Source organism: Oncorhynchus gorbuscha, linkage group LG02 (assembly GCF_021184085.1).
Source record: "Oncorhynchus gorbuscha isolate QuinsamMale2020 ecotype Even-year linkage group LG02, OgorEven_v1.0, whole genome shotgun sequence".
Classification (NCBI taxonomy): Eukaryota; Metazoa; Chordata; class Actinopteri; order Salmoniformes; family Salmonidae; genus Oncorhynchus; species Oncorhynchus gorbuscha.
The window spans coordinates 49,482,382-49,495,561 of NC_060174.1; the positions used below are offsets into that span (position 1 = coordinate 49,482,382).

At 45.2% G+C, this 13,180-nt stretch overlaps 1 pseudogene; it reads right to left on the minus strand.

Moving 5' to 3' along the window:
* Positions 1-301: 301 nt before the first annotated feature.
* LOC123990310 lies at positions 302-9,135 on the minus strand (annotated as a pseudogene).
* Positions 9,136-13,180: the final 4,045 nt, after the last annotated feature.

Genomic DNA, 13,180 nt, shown 5'->3' on the forward strand with positions numbered 1-13,180 from the left:
ATGCTGCTGCTACTGTTTATTATCTATCCTGTTGCCTAGTAACTTTAGCCCTACCTATACATACCCCTGCACATCGACTTGGTACTGGTACCTTGTGTATATAGCCAAGTTATCGTTACTTCTTGTGTATTTATTCCTTGTTTCTAGATTTTTCTCTCTGCATTGTTGGGAAGAGCCCATAAGTAAGCATTTCACTGTTAGTCTACACCTGTGGTTCACAAAGCATGTGACAAATAACATTTGATTTGATTTGAGACAGTCCATTCAGTCGACTACTTCAGCCCTAGAAAGACTTTGGGATCTAGAAGGGGCAGGTTTGGTGGTGCTGGGAAACCTGGGGCTGATTTATAATCCTATAACTCTTACTGAAGGGCATACCTTCATCGTACTCGTCATCATTATCGTCGTTCATGGCAGCAGGGCTCTTACTCAGATATCTCCTTCGAGAGGAGACATCGAAAAGGGTTAGGGTTCTGGCTGAGGCTAGGGTCAGGGTTGAACCGGGGTGTGAACATTAAGCTAGGGTTAGGCTTGTGGTTAATGTTGGTATCCTTTAGCTCATGTTGATTTAGCTTACCTGGTGCAATGGAACCAATGGAATTTTCCCAAAAGTGCAACTGCAAACCCTGCCCGTCTGGCAAATTCACTGCCCAAAGTATTTGAAAGACAAGTACTTTTTGAAGCCGGACGTGTTAATGTTATGGGGCCAGAGGACATGGGTGTGCTAATGGGGTCCGTGCTGCCCAGAGCCTCATCATCATTAGGGCTGATTAGCCAGCGCTGCTAATAGATTACTACCATTAACAGGAGCATGAGAAACAGAAGGAGCTAAATGGATATCGATGGAATAGAGAAAATTACATGGAAAAACACAGGGTAACATACAGGACAAAATATTCAAACAAAAACATCCATAGTCCAGTGTGCACAAGTAGAGCATTGAAATGTAATAAATAGGAGGAAACCTTTTTAATTGGCATCATTCACACTGTCCATACTAGACTGCAAATTGAAAATCCAGGCTAGCAGATTAGGATCCTGTGTTTTCACAGGTTCCATTGAAGTCTATAGAGAACAGTGCTTTTAAATAAGCAGACACAGTACCTGCATGACCGTGGCAGTATCTCACCTTTCCTCTGCTGCAGCATCTTCTATCTCTTCTCGGCTGACTTGGAGAAGCGGCAGCACCTGAGCTCCAAAGTCCTCCACCTCAGGGGTCACAACCTTTGAAGTCCCGCTGGCCCCACCCACATCCAAATGTACTGTTAAAGTCAGGCATCCCACTCAAAACATTTTATAAGCAATTTGTGATATTGGCTCATAGGATGAATTGACCCTGAATTCTGTTTCAGTACATCCCTATGTTAATCTACCATCCAAGAAGACACATAAGCTCACATAAGCAGACACAAACATCTTATGAAGAGGTGGAGATGTGGGACTGACCTGTGTGAGAAAGGGTTTGTGGTGGGACTGGGACTGGATTGACCTGTGTGGGGAAAGGCACCACGATGCGTCCCACCAGGAAGTTGTCAGTGGTGACCTCTACAGAGGGGTCAGCTGCAGGTCCTGGAGCACCAGATGGTAGGGAACCCAAGGAAATATCTTCCGATCTGATGGTCCTAAAGATATTGTGATACCATTCACCCCCCCTCTCACTAAGTGCACAGGGCACTGGAAGCACACAAGTCATGGATCAATGGACCATGGCATTAAGCTGGGATGAGAAATTGGGCGGCCAGCTTGCAATGCGAGAATCTTGTAAGGGTGAAATACATGTTACTTCAAGCTCATAGAATATTCATGAGAGGTATACTTTAAATGGAGTAGTTCTGACAGCTAGGAGAGAAATGAAGATACTGGATGAGTTTTGGGGCCTCACTGTCAAAGTGGAAAAAGTGGTTGTGCTGGTTGAGGTGTGGCCGTGCCTTGGGCCTGGGGCCTCCAGGGTCCATGTTATCCTCCAGCAGGGGCTCCCTCTGCCTCTCCTCTCTCTCCCTTCCGGCCCCCTCACTGATGTTAAGAGACATATGGCATGTGGGACACGACGTGTACTGCTCCGACCAAGAACGCGGGCAGGAGCTGGGCACACAAAGGCATTTATATATTCTACATATATTATACATTTACAATACCAGTCAAAGGTTTGGACACACCTACTCATTCAAGGGTTTTTCTTTATTTTTACTATTTTCTACACTGTAAAATAATAGTGAAGACATCAAAACTATGAAATAACACATATGGAATCATGTAGTAACCAAACAAGTGTTAAACAAATCAAAATATATTTTATATTCTTCAAAGTAGCCAACCTTTGCCTTGATGACAGCTTGCACACTCCTGGCATTCTCTCAACCAGCTTCATGAGGAATGCTTTTCCAACAGTCTTCAAGTAGTTCCAACATATGCTGAGCACTTGTTGGCTGGTTTTCCTTCACTCTGCAGTTCAACTCATCCCAAACTATCTCAATTGTGTTGAGGCCGGGGGATTGTGGAGGTCAGGTCATCTGATGCAGCACTCCATCATTCTCCTTCTTCAAATAGCCCTTACACAGCCTGGAGGTGTGTTTTGGATCATTGTCCTATTGAAAAACAAATGATAGTCCCACTAAGTGCAAACCAGATGGGATGGCGTATCGCTGCAGAATGCTGTTGTAGCCATGCTGATGAAGTGTGCCTTGAATTCTAAATAAATCCCTGACAGTGTCACCAGAAAAGTACACCCACACCATCACACCTCCATGCTCCACTTTGGGAACCACACATGCAGAGATCATCCGTTCACCTACTCTGTGTCTCACAAAGACACGGCGGTTGGAACCAAAAATCTCAAATTTGGAATCATCAGACCAAAGGACATATTTCCACAGGTCTAATGTCCATTGCTTGTGTTTCTTGGCCCAAGTAAGTCTCTTCTTCTTATTGGTGTCCTTTAGTAGTGTTTTTTGTTGTTGCAGCAATTCGACCACGAAGGCCTGATTCATACAGTCTCCTCTGAACAGTTGATGTTGAGGTGTGTCTGTTACTTAAACTCTGTGAAGCATTTATTTGGGCTGGAATTCTGAGGCTGGTAACTCCTAATGAACTTATTCTCTGCAGCAGAGGTAACTCTGGGTCTTCCTTTCCTGTGGCGGTCCTCATGAGAGACAGTTTCATCATAACGATTGATGTTTTTTGCGACTGCCCTTGAAGAAACTTTAAAAGGTGTTGAAATGTTCTGGATTGACTGACCTTGTTGGACTGTCGTTTCTCTTTGCTTATTTGAGCTGTTCTTGCCTTAATATGGACTTGGTCTTTTACCAAATAGGGCTATGTTCTGTATACCAACCCTACATTGTCACAACACAACTGTTTGGCTCAAACACATTCAGAAGGAAAGAAATTCCACAAATGAACTTTTAACAAGGCACACTTGTTAATTGAAATGCATTCCAGGTGACTACCTCATGAAGCTGGTTGAGAGAATGCCAAGAGTCTGCAAAGCTGTCATCAAGGCAAAGTTTGGCTACTTTGAAGAATATCAAATATAAAATATATTTAGATTTGTTTTATACTTTTTTGGTAACTATATGATTCCATGTGTTATTTCATAGTTTTGATGTCTTCACTGTTATTCTACAATGTAGAAAATAGTAAAAAAGAAGGAAAGAAAGAAAAACCCTAGAATGAGTAGGTGTGTCCAAACTTTTGACTGGTACTGTATATATTATACATTTATATAGCACTTCCACATTGGATGGTGGAGGACTCACACCATTCATTCACTATCAGTTGATGTCCACCAGCCAAAAATATTTTACCCAGCCATTTAAACATCAATATATACATACCCAACAGCCTTTGCAAACGAAAACAGGTAGATGTTGCGGTTGTTCAAATGTGCACCGCGGTGGAGAAAAAATAGTTACAGTTTACAGACAGCTGCTCACTTGTGGAAGAGATGTCCAAACGGCAGCTTGCGTTCTGTAGTCATGGAGTCCCAGCAGATAGCACAGTCATCATTGTTGGCTACCAGCTCATCAGAGGTGGCCACAGCAAACCTGCAATAAACCAATCAGCAACATATTTAGACAAACATCACTTTGCCCATTTTCTTCTTAGATCACGGAAATCCGTTTTCTGCTTCCATTTTGCCTTCAAATGTGCCTCAGAGCACAGATAGACACCGTATAAAAGGCAATTGAAACACGTACTGTAGGCTACACACGTACTGCCACGCTCTTTGAAGACGGACAGAGCTAGCGGATTGAGCAACAAACTGGGCCTCCATGTTGTGGATGACGCGGAGGTAGTTCTTGTGGCGACGGACTTCGTCAAGCAGGTAGCGTAGCTGCAACGAAGATCACCATGCTGGCCATGGAGATACAGATGGTACCGAACAGCTGAGAGGTTGGAGGGGTAAAAATGGGAGAGAAAGAAGACCTTACGGTTACAACAAGAAGGGACCTAAAGATGGAAGGACCTTAGCAACAACGCTAGTAATGCAAATAGTAATAACAGATGTGGCAGAACGTCTGAGGACGGGGGTTTTGAACTGTGGATGTGGTGCGTGGAGGTCCAGCCCCAGCAGAGCCAGCTTCATCACAAAATCAGTGGAGTAGATGTATGATACCTTACTCTAGTCCCCTCATGGTTCAGGTCCCACGTGGTTCAGTGTGTGTGTGTGGACCTTTTTCAGATGTACCACCAGTTGGGTTCATAAAAGATATGCATTATTTTGGTAATTGCCAGCACAATCACTTACCAGATAATGACATATCCAGTTCTAACGGACACCAGTACTTACTGAAAGGAAACATGAGAAAACAATGAAAGCAGGGAGCATCATCAGATAAGTTCATGCTGTACACATAAAACAGGGAGAAACACTTCACTAAACATGTTGATCCATATACATTAGAGCAACAAAGGTAAGAGGATCCAACAGAATTTTAAAAGTTGTCTCTAAATTAAAACGCGTCGGAAACCACCCGGTAACCATTTTGTCATTGATAAGCACCTACATTTAAACACAGTGGCTGTACATTAACATTCTATACAGTGCATTTCGGAAAGTATTCAGACCCCTTAACTTTTTTCACATTTTGTTAAATTACAGCCTTATTCTAAAATGGATTAAGTTGTCCCCCCCCCCACCCCCTCAATCTACACACAATACCCTCTAATGACAAAGCAAAACTGTTTTTTAGACATTTTTGCAAATGTATATATTTAAAAAAAACTTTCATATCACATTTACATAAGTATTCAGACCATTTTCTCAGTACTTTGTTGAAGCACCTTTAGCAGCGATTACAGCCATGAGTCTTCTTGGATATGACTCTACAAGCTTGGAACACCTGTATTTGGGGAGTTTCTCCCATTCTTCTCTGCAGATCCTGTCAAGCTCTGTCAGGTTGGATGGAGAGCGTTGCTGCACAGCTATTTTAAGGTCTCTCCAGAAATGTTTGATCGGGTTCAAGTCCGGGCTCTATTTGGGCCACTCAAGGACATTCAGAGACTTGTCCTGAAGCCACTACTGTGTTGTATTGGATGTGTGCTTAGGGTCGTTGTCCTGTTGGAAGGTGAACCTTGACCCCAGTCTGGGGTCCTGAGCGCTCTGGAACATCAAGGATCTCTCCGTACTGATCTCTCTGTACTTTGCTCCATTCATCTTTGCTGCAAAACATTCCCAGAGCATGATGCTGCCACCACCATGCTTCACCGTAGAGATGGTGCCAGGTTTCCTCCAGATGTGACACTTGGCATTCAGTCCGAAGAGTTCAATCTTGGTTTCATCACACCTGAGAATCTTGTTTCTCATGGTCTGAGCGTCCTTTAGGTGCCTCTTGGCAAACTCCTCATGTGCCTTTTACTGAGGAGTGGCTTCTGTCAGGCCACTCTACCATAAAGTCCTGATTGGTGGAGTGCTGCAAAGATGGTTGTCCTTCTGGAAGGTTCTCCCATCTCCACAGAGGAACTCTGGATCTCTGTCAGAGAGACCATCGGGTTCTTGGTCACCTCCCTAACCAATGCCCTTTTCCCCCGATTGCTCAGTTTGGCCGGGCGGCCAGCTCTAGGAGTCTAGGTGGTTCCAAACTTCTTCCATTTAAGAATGATGGAGGACACTGTGTTTTTGGGGACCTTAAATGCTGCAGACATTTTTTGTTTCTTCCCCAGATCTGTGCCTCGACACAATCCTGTTTCTGAGCTTTACGGACAATTCCTTTGACCTCATGGCTTGGTTTTTGCTCTAACATGCACTGTCAACTGTGGGACCTTATATGTGCATGTTAGAGCAAACTGTGTGCCTTTCAAAATCAAGTCCAATCTATTGAATTTACCACAATAAAGTTGTAGAAACATCAAGGATTTTTTATTTATTTATTTTACCTTTATTTAACCAGGCAAGTCAGTTAAGAACAAATTCTTATTTTCAATGACGGCCTAGGAACAGTGGGTTAACTGCCTGTTCAGGGGCAGAACGACAGATTTGTACCTTGTCAGCTCTGGGGTTTGAACTCGCAACCTTCTGGTTACTAGTCCAACGCTCTAACCACTAGGCTACCCTGCCGCCCCGATCAAGGATGATCAATGGAAACAGGATGAACCTAAGCTCAATTTCGAGTCTCATAGCAAAGGGTCTGAATACTTATGTATAATAAGGTATTTCTGTTGTTTAAAAAATAAATAAATTGCTAACATTACTAAAAACCTGATTTTCAATTTGTCATTATAGGGTAGTGTCTGTAGATTGATGAGGGATTTTGTTTAAATAATCCATTTCAAAGTAAGGCTGTAACCTAACCAAATGTGGAAAAAGTCAAGTGGTCTGAAAGCACTGTATATATACATTTACATTTAAGTCATTTAGCAGACGCTCTTATCCAGAGCGACTTACAAATTGGTGCATTCACCTTATGACATCCAGTGGAACAGTCACTTTACAATAGTGCATCTAAATCTTAAAGGGGGGGAGGGAATACTTATCCTATCCTAGGTATTCCTTAAAGAGGTGGGGTTTCAGGTGTCTCCGGAAGGTGGTGATTGACTCCGCTGTCCTGGCGTCGTGAGGGAGTTTGTTCCACCATTGGGGGGCCAGAGCAGCGAACAGTTTTGACTGGGCTGAGCGGGAGCTGTACTTCCTCAGTGGTAGGGAGGCGAGCAGGCCAGAGGTGGATGAACGCAGTGCCCTTGTTTGGGTGTAGGGCCTGATCAGAGCCTGGAGGTACTGAGGTGCCGTTCCCCTCACAGCTCCGTAGGCAAGCACCATGGTCTTGTAGCGGATGCGAGCTTCAACTGGAAGCCAGTGGAGAGAACGGAGGAGCGGGGTGACGTGAGAGAACTTGGGAAGGTTGAACACCAGACGGGCTGCGGCGTTCTGGATGAGTTGAAGGGGTTTAATGGCACAGGCAGGGAGCCCAGCCAACAGCGAGTTGCAGTAATCCAGACGGGAGATGACAAGTGCCTGGATTAGGACCTGCGCCGCTTCCTGTGTGAGGCAGGGTCGTACTCTGCGGATGTTGTAGAGCATGAACCTACAGGAACGGGCCACCGCCTTGATGTTGGTTGAATACGACAGGGTGTTGTCCAGGATCACACCAAGGTTCTTAGCGCTCTGGGAGGAGGACACAATGGAGTTGTCAACCGTGATGGCGAGATCATGGAACGGGCAGTCCTTCCCCGGGAGGAAGAGCAGCTCCGTCTTGCGGAGGTTCAGCTTGAGGTGGTGATCCGTCATCCACACTGATATGTCTGCCAGACATGCAGAGATGCGATTCGCCACCTGGTCATCAGAAGGGGGAAAGGAGAAGATTAGTTGTGTGTCGTCTGCATAGCAATGATAGGAGAGACCATGTGAGGTTATGACAGAGCCAAGTGACTTGGTGTATAGCGAGAATAGGAGAGGGCCTAGAACAGAGCCCTGGGGGACACCAGTGGTGAGAGCGCGTGGTGAGGAGACAGATTCTCGCCACGCCACCTGGTAGGAGCGACCTGTCAGGTAGGACGCAATCAAGCGTGGGCCGCGCCGGAGATGCCCAACTCGGAGAGGGTGGAGAGGAGGATCTGATGGTTCACAGTATCGAAGGCAGCCGATAGATCTAGAAGGATGAGAGCAGAGGAGAGAGAGTTAGCTTTAGCAGTGCGGAGCGCCTCCGTGATACAGAGGAGAGCAGTCTCAGTTGAATGACTAGTCTTGAAACCTGACTGATTTGGATCAAGAAGGTCATTCAGAGAGAGATATTGGGAGAGCTGGCCAAGGACGGCACGTTCAAGAGTTTTGGAGAGAAAAGAAAGAAGGGATACTGGTCTGTAATTGTTGACATCGGAGGGATCGAGTGTAGGTTTTTTCAGAAGGGGTGCAACTCTCGCTCTCTTGAAGACGGAAGGGACGTAGCCAGCGGTCAGTGATGAGTTGATGAGCGAGGTGAGGTAAGGGAGAAGGTCTCCGGAAATGGTCTGGAGAAGAGGGGAGGGGATAGGGTCAAGCGGGCAGGTTGTTGGGCGGCCGGCCGTCACAAGACGCGAGATTTCATCTGGAGAGAGAGGGGAGAAAGAGGTCAGAGCACAGGGTAGGGCAGTGTGAGCAGAACAAGCGGTGTCGTTTGACTTAGCAAACGAGGATCGGATGTCGTCGACCTTCTTTTCAAAATGGTTGACGAAGTCGTCTGCAGAGAGGGAGGAGGGGGGGAGGGGGAGGAGGATTCAGGAGGGAGGAGAAGGTGGCAAAGAGCTTCCTAGAGTTAGAGGCAGATGCTTGGAATTTAGCGTGGTAGAAAGTGGCTTTAGCAGCAGAGACAGAGGAGGAAAATGTAGAGAGGAGGGAGTGAAAGGATGCCAGGTCCGCAGGGAGGCGAGTTTTCCTCCATTTCCGCTCGGCTGCCCGGAGCCCTGTTCTGTGAGCTCGCAATGAGTCATCGAGCCACGGAGCGGGAGGGGAGGACTGAGCCGGCCTGGAGGATAGGGGACATAGAGAGTCAAAGGATGCAGAGAGGGAGGAGAGGAGGGTTGAGGAGGCAGAATCAGGAGATAGGTTGGAGAAGGTTTGAGCGGAGGGAAGAGATGATAGGATGGAAGAGGAGAGAGTAGCGGGGGAGAGAGAGCGACGCCAGAGCTCTGGCTCTCTTCTTTACATCGCTGTATGGGTTTCATGTGTACGTGTGTACCTTGCGCAACAAAACCATGCCCCCATCCCTTCTGCTAATTGGGCCACTTTAGCAAATGTGTTGTTGTCTGAGTGAGGGGAATGCTGTAAATCGAGAGGAGTCAATGTGTTCTGAAAGATGAGATGTTGGGTTTTTTAATAATACTGCTTTGATGTCATACAAGCAAACCACAGACCTGTGGGTTCAAATGTGCACTTCACATGAACATATTTGGAACAGAATGAGCGTTTGATTGTCATACTGTGAAGACAATTTTCCGCAGAACACGCACTTGAATGAAACTCATGACTCCATTCTGTGCGCACCAAAATTACAATCTGTTTGTCTGAAGGGTTTTATGAAAGCCTAACACTGTAAGATTGTATTTTATAACTTTGCTGGTCACGTTGGCAATAGAATAAGCTTTAAAATGATGCCCACCTGACTCAGATTGTGATTTATTATGGAATGTTTTTGGATTGGGTAAACAACAATAGTAATTGTGTGATGGTGGGGGGGGGGGGGGGGTGAAGGGCTGTGTTGCAAATAAAAAAATTCAAGTGTATTGCTTCAGTTCCTCAACGGCACAGCTAGGAGAGCTCAAAAAAGCACCTTATAGTTGAAGGCTCTTTCCTTGTGCATTGAAATAACATAGGAACCACGCATATTTTGGAGAGGTGTGTTGCCACTTAGAAACACCAGTTAGACCATTCACCATTCACTCCAACCCTTGTAATTGTTTTTTATTATGTTGCACCTACCACCAAATGTACATTAATATTTTTACATTACTAACGTATCCAGAGTAATTCCTGATTGTGTTATTGACAAATGCTGCGAAAAGTACAATAAATGTCAAATGCACATACAGTGCCTTCAGAAAGTATTCACACATCTTGACATTTTCATTAAAAAATTGGTGTTACAATGTGTGATTAAAATAGATTTAATTTTTAAAAAATGTTGTCAACAATCTACACAAAATATTCTGTAATGTCAAAGTGTAGGGGCAATTCTAAAAACAATTATGAAAAATTAAAAATCAAATATATCCTGATGAGATAAGTATTCAATCCCATGAGTCAATACGTTCTAATCACCTCTGTCAGTGATTACAGCTGTGTCTTTCTCGGTAAGTCTACAATAAGAGCTTTCCACACTTGAAATGTGCAATATTACCCTTTTACTTTTTTCAGAATTCTTCAAGCTCTGACAAATTGGTTAATGATCATTGCTAGACAAAACTTTTCAGGACTTGCCATAGATTTTCAAGCAGGTTTAAGTCAAAACTGTAACTCGGACACTCAGAAACATTCACTGTCTTCTTGGTAAGCAACTCCAGTGTAGATTTGGCCTGGTGTTTTATGTTATTGTCCTGCTGAAAGGTGACTTCATCTCCCAGTGTCTGGTGGAAAGCAGACTAAACCAGATTTTCCTCTAGGATTTTGCCTGTGCTTAACTCCATTCTGTCTATTATTTATCCTAGAAAAAAAAACAGTCCTTAACAATGACAAGCATACCCATAACAAGATGCAGCCACCGCTATGCATGAAAATATGGAGAGTGGTACTCAGTAATGTATTGTATTGTATTTGCCTCAGACATAACACTTTATTTAGTGCCTTGTTGCAAACGGGATGAATGTTTTGGAATATTTTCATTCTTTCCCCTCTGTCAGTTAGGTTAGTACTGTGGAGTAACTACAATGTTGTTGATCCATCCTCAGTTTTCGCCTATCAACACCATTAAACTCTGTAACTGTTTTAAAGTCACCATTGTCCTCATGGTGAAATTCCTGACCGGTTTCCTTCTTCTCTGGCAACTGCGTTAGGAAGGATGCCTGTATCTTTGTAGTGACTGGGTTTATTTATACACCATCCAAAGTGTAATCAATAACTTCACCATGCCGCCTCGCTTCGCGTTCCTAGGAAACTATGCAGTTTTTTGTTTTTTTACGTGTTATTTCTTACATTAGTACCCCAGGTCATCTTAGGTTTCATTACATACAGTCGAGAAGAACTACTGAATATAAGATCAGCGTCAACTCACCATCAGTACGACCAAGAATATGTTTTCCGCGACGCGGATCCTGTGATCTGCCTTACAAACAGGACAACGGAATGGATCGCATGCAGCGACCCAAGGAAACGACTCCGAAAAAGAGGGAAACGCGGCGGTGTTCTGGTCAGACTCCGAAAAAGGGCACATCGCGCACCACTTCCCAGTATTCTTCTTGCCAATGTCCAGTCTCTCGACAACAAGGTTGATGAAATCCGAGCAAGGGTGGCATTCCAGAGGGACATCAGAGACTGCAACGTTCTCTGCTTTACGGAGACATGGCTTACTGGGAAAACGCTATCCAGGGCGGTACAGCCAACGGGTTTCTCCACGCATCGCGCCGACAGAAACAAACATCTATCTGGTAAGAAGAGTGGAGGGGGCGTATGCCTCATGACTAACGGGACATGGTGTGATGAAGGAAACATACAGGAACTCAAATCCTTCTGTTCACCTGATTTAGAATTCCTCACAATCAAATGTAGACCGCATTATCTTCCAAGAGAATTCTCTTCGATTATAATCACAGCCGTATATATCCCCCAAGCAGACACATCGATGGCTCTGAACGAACTTTATTTAACTCTTTGCAAACTGGAAAACATTTATCCGGAGGCTGCATTCATTGTAGCTGGGGATTTTAACAAAGCCAATCTGAAAACAAGACTCCCTAAATTTTATCAGCATATCGATTGCGCAACCAGGGGTGGTAAAACCTTGGATCATTGTTACTCTAACTTCCGCGACGCATATAAGGCCCTGCCCCGCCCCCTTTCGGAAAAGCTGACCACGACTCCATTTTGCTGATCCCTGCCTACAGACAGAAATTAAAACAAGAGGCTCCCACGCTGAGGTCTGTCCAACGCTGGTCAGACCAAGCTGACTCTACACTCCAAGACTGCTTCCATCACGTGGACTGGGACATGTTTCGTATTGCGTCAGATGGGAATATTGACGAATACGCTGATTCGGTGTGCGAGTTCATTAGAACGTGCGTCGAAGATGTCGTTCCCATAGCAACGATAAAAACATTCCCTAACCAGAAACCGTGGATTGATGGCAGCATTCGCGTGAAACTGAAAGCGCGAACCACTGCTTTTAATCAGGGCAAGGTGTCTGGCAACATGACTGAATACAAACAGTGCAGCTATTCCCTCCGTAAGGCTATCAAACAAGCTAAGCGTCAGTACAGAGACAATGTCATGTTTGTCATTTATTATCATGTCTTGTCCCTGTGCTCCCCATTCTATTCGTTTCCCTCTGCTGGTCTTATTTGGTTCTTTCCCTCTTTCTATCCCTCTCTCTCCCCCTCCCTCTCTCACTCTCTCGCTCTCTCTTCTCTCTATCGTTCCGTTCCTGCTCCCAGCTGTTCCTATTCCCCTAATCATCATTTAGTCTTCCCACACCTGTTCCCGATCCTTTCCCCTGATTAGAGTCCCTATTTCTTCCTTTGTGTTCCGTTCCTGTCCTGTCGGTTCCTTGTTTAGAATTCACCGTGCTGTGATTGTGTATCGCCCTGTCCTGTCGTGTTTTTGCCTTCATCAGATGCTGCGTGTGAGCAGGTGTCTCTGTCAGCTACGGCCTGCGCCTACCCGAAGCGACCTGCAGTCTGTGGCCGCTTCTCCTGTTATTCCCCTCTACAGACTAGAGGATTTCAGTTATTCCCTGTTTGGACTTGAATAAACTCTGTTTCTGTTAAGTCGCTTTTGGGTCCTCTTTCACCTGCATGACAGAAGGAACCGACCAAGGAATGGACCCAGCGACTTCAGACGCTCGTTACACTGCCGTCGAGATCCAAGGAGCCATGCTCGGCAGACACGAGCAGGAATTGTCTGCTGCTCGCCATGCCGTGGAGAACCTGGCCGCTCAGGTTTCCGACCTCTCTGGACAGTTCCAGAGTCTACGTCTCGTGCCACCTGTTACTTCCTGGCCTGCCGAGTCTCCAGAACCTAGGGTTAATAACCCACCTTGCTACTCCGGGCAGCCCACTGAGT